This window comes from Coregonus clupeaformis, chromosome 10, assembly GCF_020615455.1.
Source record: "Coregonus clupeaformis isolate EN_2021a chromosome 10, ASM2061545v1, whole genome shotgun sequence".
Classification (NCBI taxonomy): domain Eukaryota; kingdom Metazoa; phylum Chordata; class Actinopteri; order Salmoniformes; family Salmonidae; genus Coregonus; species Coregonus clupeaformis.
Genome location: NC_059201.1, coordinates 30,192,882 through 30,207,423, shown reverse-complemented (window position 1 = coordinate 30,207,423; position 14,542 = coordinate 30,192,882). Strand labels below are relative to the sequence as shown.

General features: G+C 45.4%; 1 protein-coding gene across 2 annotated transcripts in view; it reads left to right on the top strand.

Annotated features, from left to right (window-relative positions):
- Positions 1 to 14,542, top strand: part of cdh4 (cadherin 4, type 1, R-cadherin (retinal)) — a 369,197-nt gene that overhangs the window by 228,178 nt on the left and 126,477 nt on the right. The gene's annotated exons all lie outside the window — the stretch shown is intronic.

Below are 14,542 nucleotides of genomic sequence, written 5' to 3'. Positions count from 1 at the left end.
CCCTTTCTCTCGCTATCTCTGTCTGTCACTCCATCATGTCTCTTATGTGTATCTCTCTGTCTCTCTCTTTCTTTATTCCTCTCCATCTCCCTCCCTCTTTCCTCTCTCTCGCTCAACTGCTGCACTTTTTTTAAAGAAAATGAAAAAAAATGAGCAAATATGGAGGCTGCCTCCAGAATTCATATTCAAGGACGTTGCATCTCTCCATCTCTCCTTCCAACAGTATTATTCCTGCCCCAGAGCCCTGGCACAGGATTACAGTTAAATGAGAAATGTATTGTTTTCTTTATTCAGTAAAGTCAAAGAGTAATGGAGTTAATCTGTCTTCCTTCTGTCTATTGAGGAGGGAGAGCGATTAGGGCCTCTGTTTGGAGAGATGGAATCGCTGCCTTAAAAGACAGAATAAAAATGTCACGAGTCTTTAATGACAGTCAGCTTGACATTTCCTACCAATCTTTTTCAAAGGAAATACTCATCCTGAATTGTTATTATTATCTTGAGCACACTGGAGAATAGTGCCTCATCATTCTACTGTGTGCTGCTATAGTGTGCTCTGGTTCCAGTTTTATCAACTTTATATTGTTTGGTTTAGAAAGAGTGGTCAAGTCCTTTCACAGCATTTTTGTGGTTTAAACTATCAGTTTGTTGAAGGTCTGAAAAGAGATTTACCAACAGGATTTTTATCAAATAAGATTTGGAATAAAACTAGATTGTATATGATAGCAGAAATATATACTCCCGAGTGGCGCAGTGGTCTAAGGCACTGCATCGCAGTGCTAGCTGTGCCACTAGATATCCTGGTTCGAATCCAGGCTCTGTCATAGCCGGCCGCGACCGGGAGACCCATGGGGCGGCGCACAATTGGCCCAGCGTCGTCCAGGGTAGAGGAGGGAATGGCCGGCAGGGGATGTAGCTCAGTTGGTAGAGCATGGTGTTTGCAACGCCAGGGTTGTGGGTTCGATAAAATAATGTATGCGCTAACTGTAAGTTGCTCTGGATAAGAGTGTCTGCTAAATGACTAAAATGTAATGTAAAATCTAATATCCTTATCAGATTCTCCTGTGGGAATAAGAGATGACAGAAGAGGGAAGTGTGTGTGTGTAACCTGAGGCAGGCCAGGCTTGTTGTATTGAGCCCTAACTTGTAAGGGGTGGTATTATTATGCCTCTTCACATTTAACAACCTTCTGTCTCATACAAGCAGGAATTTGCTTAGCCTCCTAAACAGTAACCATGCCAGCACAGCAATCGTGCCTAATGGATTTCTGTACCCGGTTGTTGCTGAACACACAAATACTACAGGAAATAATACTTTTTTCTTACACAGTGGGGGAGTGAAAGTTAAGTTTGACAAAGTTGAGGCGGATAATGCTACTGTTTATGTTGTCACATACAAACATTTTATGAGGGTTTATTTCTGGATTGGTTTCTGGTTTTAAGCAGATTAGGCCATCCTGGTCCTGCCATATAGTCCTGCCATCTGATTCAGATTCTTTGCATCCAATTTCAAACTTGGTGAACAGGTACAGTGGGGAAAAAAAGTATTTAGTCAGCCACCAATTGTGCAAGTTCTCCCACTTAAAAAGATGAGAGAGGCCTGTAATTTTCGTCATAGGTACACGTCAACTATGACAGACAAAATGAGAAAAGAAATTCCAGAAAATCACATTGTAGGATTTTTTATGAATTTATTGGCATATGATGGTGAAAAATAAGTATTTGGTCAATAACAAAAGTTTCTCAATACTTTGTTATATACCCTTTGTTGGCAATGACACAGGTCAAACGTTTTCTGTAAGTCTTCACAAGGTTTTCACACACTGTTGCTGGTATTTTGGCCCATTCCTCCATGCAGATCTCCTCTAGAGCAGTGATGTTTTGGGGCTGTCGCTGGGCAACACAGACTTTCAACTCCCTCCAAAGATTTTCTATGGGGTTGAGATCTGGAGACTGGCTAGGCCACTCCAGGACCTTGAAATGCTTCTTACGAAGCCACTCCTTCGTTGCCCGGGCGGTGTGTTTGGGATCATTGTCATGCTGAAAGACCCAGCCACGTTTCATCTTCAATGCCCTTGCTGATGGAAGGAGGATTTCACTCAAAATCTCACGATACATGGCCCCATTCATTCTTTCCTTTACACGGATTAGTCGTCCTGGTCCCTTTGCAGAAAAACAGCCCCAAAGCATGATGTTTCCAACCCCATGCTTCACAGTAGGTATGGTGTTCTTTGGATGCAACTCAGCATTCTTTGTCCTCCAAACACGACGAGTTGAGTTTTTACCAAAAAGTTATATTTTGGTTTCATCTGACCGTATGACATTCTCCCAATCCTCTTCTGGATCATCCAAATGCACTTCAGACGGGCCTGGACATGTACTGGCTTAAGCAGGGGGACACGTCTCGCACTGCAGGATTTGAGTCCCTGGCGGCGTAGTGTGTTACTGATGGTAGGCTTTGTTACTTTGGTCCCAGCTCTCTGCAGGTCATTCACTAGGTCCCCCGTGTGGTTCTGGGATTTTTGCTCACCTTTCTTGTGATCATTTTGACCCCACGGGGTGAGATCTTGCGTGGAGCCCCAGATCGAGGGAGATTATCAGTGGTCTTGTATGTCTTCCATTTCCTAATAATTGCTCCCACAGTTGATTTCTTCAAACCAAGCTGCTTACCTATTGCAGATTCAGTCTTCCCAGCATGGTGCAGGTCTACAATTTTGTTTTTGGTGTCCTTTGACAGCTCTTTGGTCTTGGCCATTGTGGAGTTTGGAGTGTGACTGTTTGAGGTTGTGGACAGGTGTCTTTTATACTGATAACAAGTTCAAACAGGTGCCATTAATACAGGTAACGAGTGGAGGACAGAGGAGCCTCTTAAAGAAGAAGTTACAGGTCTGTGAGAGCCAGAAATCTTGCTTGTTTGTAGGTGACCAAATACTTATTTTCCACCATCATTTGCAAATAAATTCATTAAAAATCCTACAATGGGATTTTCTGGAATTTTTTTTCTCAATTTGTCTGTCATAGTTGACGTGTACCTATGATGAAAATTACAGGCCTCTCTCATCTTTTTAAGTGGGAGAACTTGCACAATTGGTGGCTGACTAAATACTTTTTTTCCCCACTGTATGTTCGACTGATAAATAAAACCAATGAGTGACTGGCAAGGATGTATGAAAACTACTTGTTGTGAATATCTATAGTAGATATGTAGAGCCCTTGTGGGACCACAGTGTTTGATGTGCATGCTTTCACTGGAGCCATCCACTTTGATGCCACCTGAATCAACATATCATTGGATTAGAATGGATTGTTTCCCCTGGAAACTCAGTTGGTGAGCTCAGGTGATTAGTAGGATCAGGTGGAACATCTGAAGGGAAAGGAAAGTTCTGGATAGGAGTTCTGAATACTCTGCATTGCCTTAATTTTGAACCTTTCTCTCCTTTGAGCATTTGAAAGCATTCAGGAGAGCCCAACAACACTAAGGTAACCTGCCTAAATGACTACCGACCCATAGCACTCACGTCTGTAGCCATGAAGTGCTTTGAAAGGCTGGTCATGGCTCACATCAACACCATTATCCCAGAAACCCTAGACCCACTCCAATTTGCATATCGCCCCAACAGATCCACAGATGATGCAATCTCTATTGCGCTCCACACTGCCCTTTCACACCTGGACAAAAGGAACACCTATTTGAGAATGCTATTCATTGACTACAGCTCAGCGTTCAACACCATAGTGCCCTCAAAGCTCATCACTAAGCTAAGGAACCTGGGACTAAACACCTCCCTCTGTAACAGGATCCTGGACTTCCTGACAGGCCGCCCCCCAGGTGGTAAGGGTAGGTAACAAAACATCTGCCACACTGATCCTCAACACGGGGGCCCCTCAGGGGTGCGTGCTCAGTCCCCTCCTGTACTCCCTGTTCACTCATGACTGTATGGCCAGGCACGACTCCAACACCATCATTAAGTTTTCCGATGACAGTGGTAGGCCTGATCACTGACAGCGATGAGACAGCCTATAGGGAGGAGGTCAGAGACCTGGCCATGTGGTGCCAGGACAACAAACTCTCCCTCAACGTGATCAAGACAAAGAAGATGATTGTGGACTATAGAAAAAAGAAGGGGACCGAGCACGCCCCCATTGTCATCGACGGGGCTGTAGTGGAGCAGGTTGTGAGCTTCAAGTTCCTTGGGGTCCACATCACCAACAAACTAACATGGTCCAAGAACACCAAGACAGTTGTGAAGAGGGCACAATAAAACCTAAGGAGACTGAAAAGATTTGGCATGGGTCCTCAGATCCTCAAAAGTTTATACAGCTGCACCATCGAGAGCATCCTGACTGGTTGCATCACTGCCTGGTATGGCAACTGCTCGGCCTCCGACCGCAAGGCACTACAGAGGGTAGTGCGTACGGCCCAGTACATCACTGGGGCCAAGCTTCATGCCATCTAGGACCTCTATACCAGGCAGTGTCAGAGGAAGTCCCTAAAAATTGTCAAAGACTCCAGCCACCCTAGTCATAGACTGTTCTCACTGGTATCGCATGGCAAGCGGTACCGGAGCGCCAAGTCTAGGTCCAAGAGGCTTCTAAACAGCTTTTACCCCCAAGCCATAAGACTCCTGAACATCTAATCAAATGGCTACCTGTCACGCCCTGGCTCTGGGGACGCTTGTATGTTGAGCCAGGGTGTGAGTTTTCTTTGTTTGTTCTAGTTTTGTATTTCTATGTTGGCCAGGGTGGCTCCCAATCGGAGACGGCTGTAGCTCGTTGTCTCTGATTGGGAGCCATACTTAGGTAGCCGTTTGGCATTGTTTTATGTGGGATCTTGTTCCATTGTAGGTTTGTGTTTGAACCGAGGTCGTCACGTATCGATTTGTTGTTTTGTTCGGGTGATTATTCTAATAAATAAAAGTATGTTCGCCTTCCACGCTGCGCCTTGGTCCGCATCTGACGACGATCGTGACAGAAGATCCCACCAAGACTGGACCAAGCAGCGTGTCCAGGAGCCAACGCCAGAGGTATTGCTAGCGGATATCCACCTCGACTGGGTCAAGCCGCGGGAGGAGGAGAGAGGCTGGACTTGGAAGCAGAGGAGCGAAAGTCTGGCGAGAGCTATGGAGGCCTGGCCCACGGGGAGGAGAGACGGCCAGAACATTTTTAGGGGGGGGCTCACGCCGTGGACGACGGGGCAGCAGGAGGCCGCCAGGTTACGGGAGTCACTGGTCACCAGGGGGAAGGAGGATGTAGAGGCACGGCGAGAGGTACTGGAGTGTGTTGCCAGTCCGGTCCGGCCCGTTCCTGATCCCCGCGTAGGGCCAGTGGTGTGTGTTCCCAGTACGGTCCGGCTTGTTCCTGTCCCTCGCACCGAGCCTGTGGTGCGCGTCGCCAGCCCGGTCCGGCCTGTTCCTGCCCCTCGCACCAAACCAGTGGTGCGCTTCGTCAGCCCGGTCCGGCCCATTCCTGCTCCCCGCACCAAGTCAGTGGTGCGCGTCGTCAGCCCGGTCCGGCCCGTTCCTGCTCCCCGCACCAAGTCAGTGGTGCGCTTCGTCAGCCCGGTCCGGCCCGTTCCTGCTCCCCGCACCAAGTCAGTGGTGCGCATCGTCAGCCCGGTCCGGCCCGTTCCTGCTCCCCGCACCAAGCCAGTGGTGCGCTTCGTCAGCCCGGTCCGGCCCGTTCCTGCTCCCCGCACCAAGCCGGTGGTGCGCTTCGTCAGCCCGGTCCGGCCCGTTCCTGCTCCCCGCACCAAGCCGGTGGTGCGCTTCGTCAGCCCGGTCCGGCCCGTTCCTGCTCCCCACACCAAGCCAGTGGTGTGCGTCGTCAGTCCGGCACAGCCCGTGCCTGTTCCACCGGTGCCTAGTCCGGCACCGGTCAGCTGCTCCACGCCGGAGCTAGAGCAATCCGCTCCACCAGTGTTCAGTCCAGCTCCGGCCAGCAGGGCCAGACCGGACCAGGGGTACTTTGGGGGGTTAGAGAGGGAGTGGGGATCATGCCCGGAGCCGGATCCGCCGCCAAGGCGGAGTGCCCACCCGGTCCCTCCCCTGTGGTGTTTGGTTGGCGCGGTCGGAGTCCGCGCTTTTGGGGGGGGGTACTGTCACGCCCTGGCTCTGGGGACGCTTGTATGTTGAGCCAGGGTGTGAGTTTTCTTTGTTAGTTCTAGTTTTGTATTTCTATGTTGGCTAGGGTGGCTCCCAATCGGAGACGGCTGTAGCTCGTTGTCTCTGATTGGGAGCCATACTTAGGTAGCCGTTTGGCATTGTTTTATGTGGGATCTTGTTCCAGTGTAGGTTTGTGTTTGAACCGAGGTCGTCACGTATCGATTTGTTGTTTTGTTCGGGTGATTATTCTAATAAATAAAAGTATGTTCGCCTTCCACGCTGCGCCTTGGTCCGCATCTGTCGACGATCGTGACACTACCCGGACTATTTGCATTGCCCCTCCCACCCTTCTTTTACGCTGCTGCTACTCTCTGTTTATTATGTATGCATAGTCACTTAATAACTCTACCTACATGTACATATTACCCCAATTACCTCGACTAACCGGTGCCCCCGCACATTGACTCGGAACCGGTACCCCCTGTATATAGCCTCGCTATTGTTATTTTTACTTCTGCTCTTTAATTATTTGTTACTTTTATTTCGTATTATTTTATTTTGTATTTTCTTGTGATTTTTTTTGGTATCCTTTCTTAAAACTGCATTGTTGGTGAAGGGCTTGTAAGTAAGCATTTCACTGTAAGGTCTACACCTGTTGTATTCGGCGCATGTGACAAATACAATTTGATTTGATTTGACTTGAGGTGTGCTAAAGTGAACAGTGCTGACAAAGCCAAAAGGCTGTGCACTGGGCCTGGGTGGCTGGATCAATGCAGTGCAGCATGGCCTGGGGGAACGGCTGCCACCATCCCTCATACTGTACTCTATGTCCTCATCTACCTTTTGGCCCCATGCAGGAGAAAGATTTATGCATAGCCATTCTACATGGGACATACTGTAGATGGAGCTGAGCCAGACTGTTGGCTATTGCATGCTCAATACTGTATGTTTGTATTTGTTCTTGCAGCTTACGGTAGTAGTTTTGGTAATGGTTCAGAGTGCAGTTGATATTAGAGCCATGAAACTTGAGTAATGAGCAATCTAAATTCCTGAATATGTAGCAAACACCAGTATTGGTCATATAATAACATAACAAGCATACCATTCCACACTTGACCTGATCCCTTTGACATCACCAAATATATACACAAGGTCAAGAAGAGTGATCTATTATCAGTTAATGAGAAATACAGAAATATCCAGAGAGAGAGAGAGAGAGAGAGAGGGGCGGAGTTACCATGCACACAAAGACACATTTGACCTTTGAAGGGTTTTCTATACTGCGGTAAGTTATCCAGTGGCAATAAGAATAATGGTTTTGGCGCCATAGCCCAGCGAGACAGGCCTTCTATTCCCAGGCAGTAGATAATTACCAGAGGAGGCCGGCCCCTCCTATTAAGCCTGTGCATTTGGAGAAGACAATAAGGCTCACTGCAGAGCAGAGCACTGAGGGGCCACACACACACACGACAGCACACAGGACTGCATCAGATCACTATGATGTTAGTCTTGGAGGTGGGGTGAGTCTCATGGGAGGGAAGGGGAAACGGGTTTGCAGTGTAAGGAATGATTGTATGATATTATGCAATGGGTGGGTCTAATCCTGAATGCTGATTGGTTAAAACTGCATTCCAGCCGGTGTCTATTCCACAAGTTACCACCGGTTAAATCTATGACGTTAAAATGTCTATTTACTCTGTTCCATTTGACTGCGCAATCCACTGTCTCATCAGCCCAGCCAGGCAATTGATAAACTTGATCTCCACTATAAAAAGCATCTAGACATGTAGTTGTCAACAGCGGAGATGTGTATAAACCTTGCTGTTTGTCTCTCCGACATTTGCAACATTGTTTCAATATTCAAATTCGATCTCTAGCTGTCGCATAGAAATGAACGTGTCGAGAGTTGGAAGTCGGGATGAGACAGACAGTCAGGCAGCTTTTCTCAGCCAGTCGAAGTCATGAATCATGAAATCACGCATCATTAGCTCATTGTTATGGATGTATCCAAATAAATGTCACTAGAAGAAAGCTTAAACAAATGCAAATGCACTACTTTGTTATTATGGCTGCACTGTTTGATGTGACTGTAAGTTAGCTGTAGTTGGCTAGCTAGCAAGTAAGGGATAAGAACGCTAGATTTGTGTTGGGACTATATCTTGTGGAAGGATTAAATAGTATGAATAAATTCATCAAAATAACGTTTTTTAATGAAAATATGTAAATCATCATTTGAATATGTTAGTAACCCGTTGTATAAAAGTGATAATGCCCTCGAAGCCGGTGTTTGGAGGATATATTGGCACTTCGTCTCGGGCTTAACAACACCCGTGCCAATATATTCAGTCACCAGATCTCAACATTTACGTCATTTAGCAGGAGCAATTAGGGTTAAGTGCCTTGCTCAAGAGCACATCGACACATTTTTCACCTAGTTGGCTCAGGGATTAGAACCAGCGACCTTTCGGTTACTGGCACAACGCTCTTAACCACTAAGCTACCTGCCGCAAAGCTAAGACAGTGTTTTCCACCACCATCAACAAAACACCAAATGATTTAATTTCTCATGGAAGAATGGTGTCGCATCCCTCCAATAGAGTTCCAGACACTTGTAGATGTAATGAATACTCAGGGAGGAAAAGGTGTAGATTCACATGCAGAGCGCGGCAGGTGTTTATTACGCCTTCGCAGATGGCAGGAATCATGGTCACAGGCCGGCAATGGTCATACACAGGCAGGCAAACAGGCAGGTGTATCAAAACCAGGACTGAAGGCTATAACTGGTTCTCACAAATTAGCTAGGAAAAGGCTTAGTAGAGTCAAAACGAACAATACCTCACAAGGCACAAACAGAATGAACTAAACTATATAAGGAGCTGATGAGACCAGGTGAGTAACTAACACAGGTGAAATCAATGAACAAAAATGAAAGACAGGGCTACGTTCAAGAACACAAAGAAACAGGGCTACGTTCACAAATACAAGGTGAACTAAGAAAATAAATACAGAACCTTACAGTAGAATCTATGCAAAGGTGCATTGAAGCTGGTCTGACTTGTGGTGGCCCAATGCCCTGTTAAGACTCTTTAAGTTGGTGTTTCCTTTATTTTGGCAGTTACCTGTATGTTGTTACATTGGTTGTACCTGGCTGTGACATTGTACACACATAGCTCTTTCCATTTAGACCAGGGATACAGCCCACTGATCAATTTCCACACAAACAAATATATAAAAATATATATACAGTCGTGGTCAAAAGTTTTGAGAATTACACAAATATTAATCTTCACAAAGTCTCCTCCCTCAGTGTTTATGATGGCAATTTGCATATACTCCAGAATGTTATGAAGAGTGATCAGATGAATTGCAATTAATTGCAAAGTCCCTCTTTGCCATGAAAATGAACTTAATCCCCCCAAAAAATGTCCACTGCATTTCAGCCCTGCCACAAAAGGACCAGCTGACATCATGTCAGTGATTCTGTCGTTAACACAGGTGAGAGTGTTGACGAGGACAAGGCTGAAGATCACTCAGTCATGCTGATTGAGTTAGAATAACAGACTGGAAGCTTTAAAAGGAGGGTGGCGCTTGAAATCATTGTTCGTCCTCTGTTAACCATGGTTACCTGCAAAGAAACACGTGCCGTCATCATTGCTTTGCACAAAAAGTGCTTCACAGGCAAGGATATTGCTGCTAGTAAGATTGCACCTAAATCAACCATTTATCGGATCATCAAGAACTTCAAGGAGAGAGGTTCAATTTTTGTGAAGAAGGCTTCAGGGCGCCCAAGAAAGTCCAGCAAGCACCAGGGCCGTCTCCTAAAGTTGATTCAGCTGCGGGATCAGGGCACCACCAGTGCAGAGCTTGCTCAGGAATGGCAGCAAGCAGGTGTGAGTGCATCTGCACGCACAGTGAGAAGAAGACTTTTAGAGGATGACCTGGTGTCAAGAAGGGCAGCGAGGAAGCCACTTCTCTCCAGGAAAAACATCAGGGACAGACTGATATTCTGAAAAAGGTACAGGGATTAGACTACTGAGAACTGGGGTAAAGACATTTTCTCTGATGAATCCCCTTTCCGATTGTTTGGGGCATCCGGAAAAAAGCTTGTCCGGAGAAGACAAGGTGAGCGCTACCATCAGTCCTGTGTTATGCCAACAGTAAAGCATCCTGAGACCATTCATGTGTGGGGTTGCTTCTCAGCCAAGGGAGTGGGCTCACTCACAATTTTGCCTAAGAACACAGCCATGAATAAAGAATCGTACCAACACATCCTCTGAGAGCAACTTCTCCCAACCATCCAAGAACAGTTTGGTGACGACCAATGCCTTTTCCAGCATGATGGAGCACCTTGCCATAAGGCAAAAGTGATAACTAAGTGGCTCGGGGAACAAAACATTGACATTTTGGGTCCATGGCCAGGAAACTCCCCAGACCTTAATCCCATTGAGAATTTGTGGTCAATCCTCAAGAGGCAGGTGGACAAACAAAAACCCACAAATTCTGACAAACTTCAAGCATTGATTATGCAAGAATGGGCTGCCATCAGTCAGGATGTGGCCCAGATGTTAATTGACAGCATGCAAGGGCAGATTGCAGAGGTCTTGAAAAAGAAGTGTCAACACTGCAAATATTGACTCTATGCATAAACTTAATGTAATTATCAATAAAAGCCTTTGACACTTAGGGAATGCTTGTAATTATACTTCAGTATACCATAGTAACATCTGACAAAAATATCTAAATTCACTGAAGCAGCAAACTTTGTGAAGACCAATACTTGTGTCATTCTCAAAACCTTTGACCACGACTGTACAGTGCATTCGGAAAGTATTCAGACCCTTTCACTTTTTCCACATTTTGTTATGTTACAGCCTTATTCCAAAAGGGATTAAATTGTTTTTTACTCTCATCAATCTACAGTACACACAATACCCCATAATGGCAATGCAAAAACAGATTTTTATAATTTATAAAAAATTGAATTAAAATAATAAAACTGATATCACATTCAGAACATTTAATCAATACTTTATTGAAGCACCTTTGGCAGTGATTACAGCTTTGAGTCTTCTTGGGAATGACGCAACAAGCTTGGCAGACCTGTATTTGGGGAGTTTCTCCCATTCTTCTCTGCAGATCCTCTCAAGCTCTATCACGTTGGATGGGGAGTGTCACTGCACAGCTATTTTCAGGTCCCTCCAGAGATATTTAGATCGGGTTCAAGTCCGGGCTCTGGCTGGGCCGCTCAAGGACATTCAGAGACTTATCCCGAAGCCACTCCTGCGTTGCTTGGCTGTGTGCTTATGGTCATTGTCCTGTTGGAAGGTGAACATTTGCCCCAGTCTGAGGTCCTGAGCGCTCTGGAGCAGGTTTTCCTCAAGGAACTCTCTGTATTTTGCTCTGTTCATCTTTCCCTTGATCTTGACTAGTCTCCCAGTCCCTGCCGCTGGAAAACATCCCCCACAGCATGATGCTGCCACCACCATGGTTCACCGTAGGGATGGTTTTGGCCAGGTGATGAGCGGTGCCTGGTTTCCTCCAGACATGACGCTTGGCATTATTGCCAAAGAGTTCAATCTTGATTTCATCAGACCAGAGAATCTTGTTTCTCATGGTCTGAGAGTCCTTTAGGTGCCTTTTGGCAAACTCCAAGCAGGCTGTCATGTGCCTTTTACTGAGGAGTGGCTTCCGTCTGGCCACTCTACCATAAAGGCCTGATTGGTGGAGTCCTGCAGAGATGGTTGTCCTTCTGTCAGTGACCATCGGGTTCTTGGTCACCTCCCTGACCAAGGCCCTTCTCCCCTGATTGCTCAGATTGGCCGGGCGGCCAGCTCTAGGAAGAGTCTTGGTGGTTCCAAACTTCTTCCATTTAAGAATGATGGAGGCCACTGTGTTCTTGGGGACCTTCAATGCTGCAGAAATGTTTTGGTACCCTTCCCCAGATCTGTGCCTCAACACAATCATATCTCGGACTCTACTGACAATTCCTTCGACCTCATGGCTTGGTTTTTACTTTGACATGCACTGTCAACTGTGGGACCTTTTATAGACAGGTGTGTGCATTTCCAAATCATGTCTAATCAATTAAATTTACCACAGTTGGACTCCAATCAAGTTGCAGAAACATCTCAAGGATCATCACCTGAGGATGCATCTCAGGATGCACCTGAGCTCAATTTCGAGTTTTATAGCAAAGGGTCTGAATACTTACGTAAATAAGGTATTTCAGTTTTTTTTTTTTTTTTATACATTTGCAAACATTCTAAAAACCTGTTTTCGCTTTGTCATTATGGGGTACTGTGTGTAGATTGATGAGGATTTAAAAAAGGCTGTAACGTATCAAAATGTGGAGAAAGAGAAGGGATCTGAATACTTTCCGAATGCACTGTATTTAAAAAATAAATACAAATACACTGAACAAAAATATCAACAAAACATGTCTAGTGTTGGTCTGATGTTTCATGAGCTGAAATAAAAGATCCCAGAAATGTTGCATATGCACAAAAATCTAATTTCTTTCATTTTTTGTCTTTACATCCCCTTTGCCAAGATAATCCATCCACCTGACAGCATATCAAGAAGCTGATTCAACAGCATGATTGTTACGGATACAGGTATCCTGTGTCTTTTTGTGTTTTTCCTCTCCTTCTGTCCTAATCACAGGTGTCCTTTATGTTCCTGATTGGTGGTCGATTGACATCCGTTTGTCTGCTGATTGCTGAGGTGGACCAATCAGTGGACATTCCTCTGTATTGCACCACCTGTTTCTGGTTTCCCACTTACACCTCCCATTGTTTAAAAGCCAGTCAGTTGTGTTTGTAGAGAGAGACTATTTTCCGCATGGGAGTATGGATACTGTGGTGTCCTGTGTTTTGTGTACTCACTCATTTGCTGGTTACTCTGTTTGGTAACTTTGTTGTGTGTTTCTGGGAAAAGGGGGATTTAAGCAAGTTGCCCTTGGGCATACATTACCCGTAGGAAGAAAACTGTCTAAAAACTCTAGTTAGACCTGAGCGGACCACCCACTGTAATTTTTGTATGATTAGCAGTAGCTTAGCGGTTCTTGAGGCAGGCAAGATCAGTTTAGGTTTTTTTTACACTATTGTTTCATTTCTTGGGTCCTGCTCAGCCCTTTTTCCCAAACCTTTACCGTGTGTTCAAAATAAACATTTTATGTTTGACTGTAGTTTATGGTTGTCGTGTAGCTTTTGTTCTCACTGTTTCCATGTCACGATTCTAATTTGCATGAATTATGTTACGGGTCTCTTGTCCATCCACCCTAGACGTTTAAAGCCACGGGGTTCGTAACAATGATCATTACACAGGTGCACCTTGTGCTGGGGACAATAAAAGCCCACTCTAAAATGTGCAGTTTTGTCACACAACACAATGTCACAGATGTCTCAAGTTTTGAGGCAGCATGCAATTGGCATGTTGACTGCAGGAATGTCCACCAGAGCTGTTGCCAGAGAATTTAATGTTAATTTATTTTCCAATGTCATTTTAGAGAATTTCACAGTACGTCCAACCGGCCTCACAACCGCAGACCACATGTATGGCGTCGTGTGGGTGAACGGTTTGCTGATGTTGACGTTGTGAACAGAGTGCCCCATGGTGGCGGTGGGGTTATGGTATGGGCAGACATAAGCTACGGACAACAAACACAATTGTATTTTATCAATGGCAATTTGAATGCACAGAGATACCGTGTCAAGATCCTGAGGCCCATTGTAAGGCCATTCATCCGCTGCCATCACCTCATGTTTCAGCATGATAATGCACGGCCCCATGTCGTAAGGATCTGTACACAATTCCTGGAAGTTCTTCTATGGCATGCATACTCACCAATTGACATGTTTAGGATGCTCTGGATTAACATGTACGACAGCATGTTCCAGTTCCCGCCAATATCCAGCAAATTCTCACAGCCATTGAAGAGGAGTGGGACAACATTCCACAGGCCACAATCAACAGCCTGATCAAAACTATGCGAAGGAGATGTGTCGCGCTGCATGAGGCAAATGGTGGTCATACCAGATACTGACTGGTTTTCTGATCCACGCCCCTACCTTTTTTTAAAGGTATCTGTGACCAACAGATGCATATCTGTATTCCCAGTCATGTGAAATCCATAGATTAGGGCCTAATTTATTTATTTCAACTGACTGATTTCCTTATATGAACTGTAACTCAATAAAATCTTAGAAATTGTTGCATGATGCGTTTATATTTTTGTTCAGTATATAAATATTTTAACTCAGTTGGGTCTCAACTTACTGTTGAGAGTTACTTAGAGTAGTAGAATATACACAAGGTGCAATTTCGAAGTTTGGTTGTACATCAGCACTTTTCCTCTTCTTATGCCAGTCATTCATGGCAAAATGTGTAGAATTGCAGGAAATTAGCTTTAAAACTGAAAAAATGTCTCACCACTCCATGGCAAAA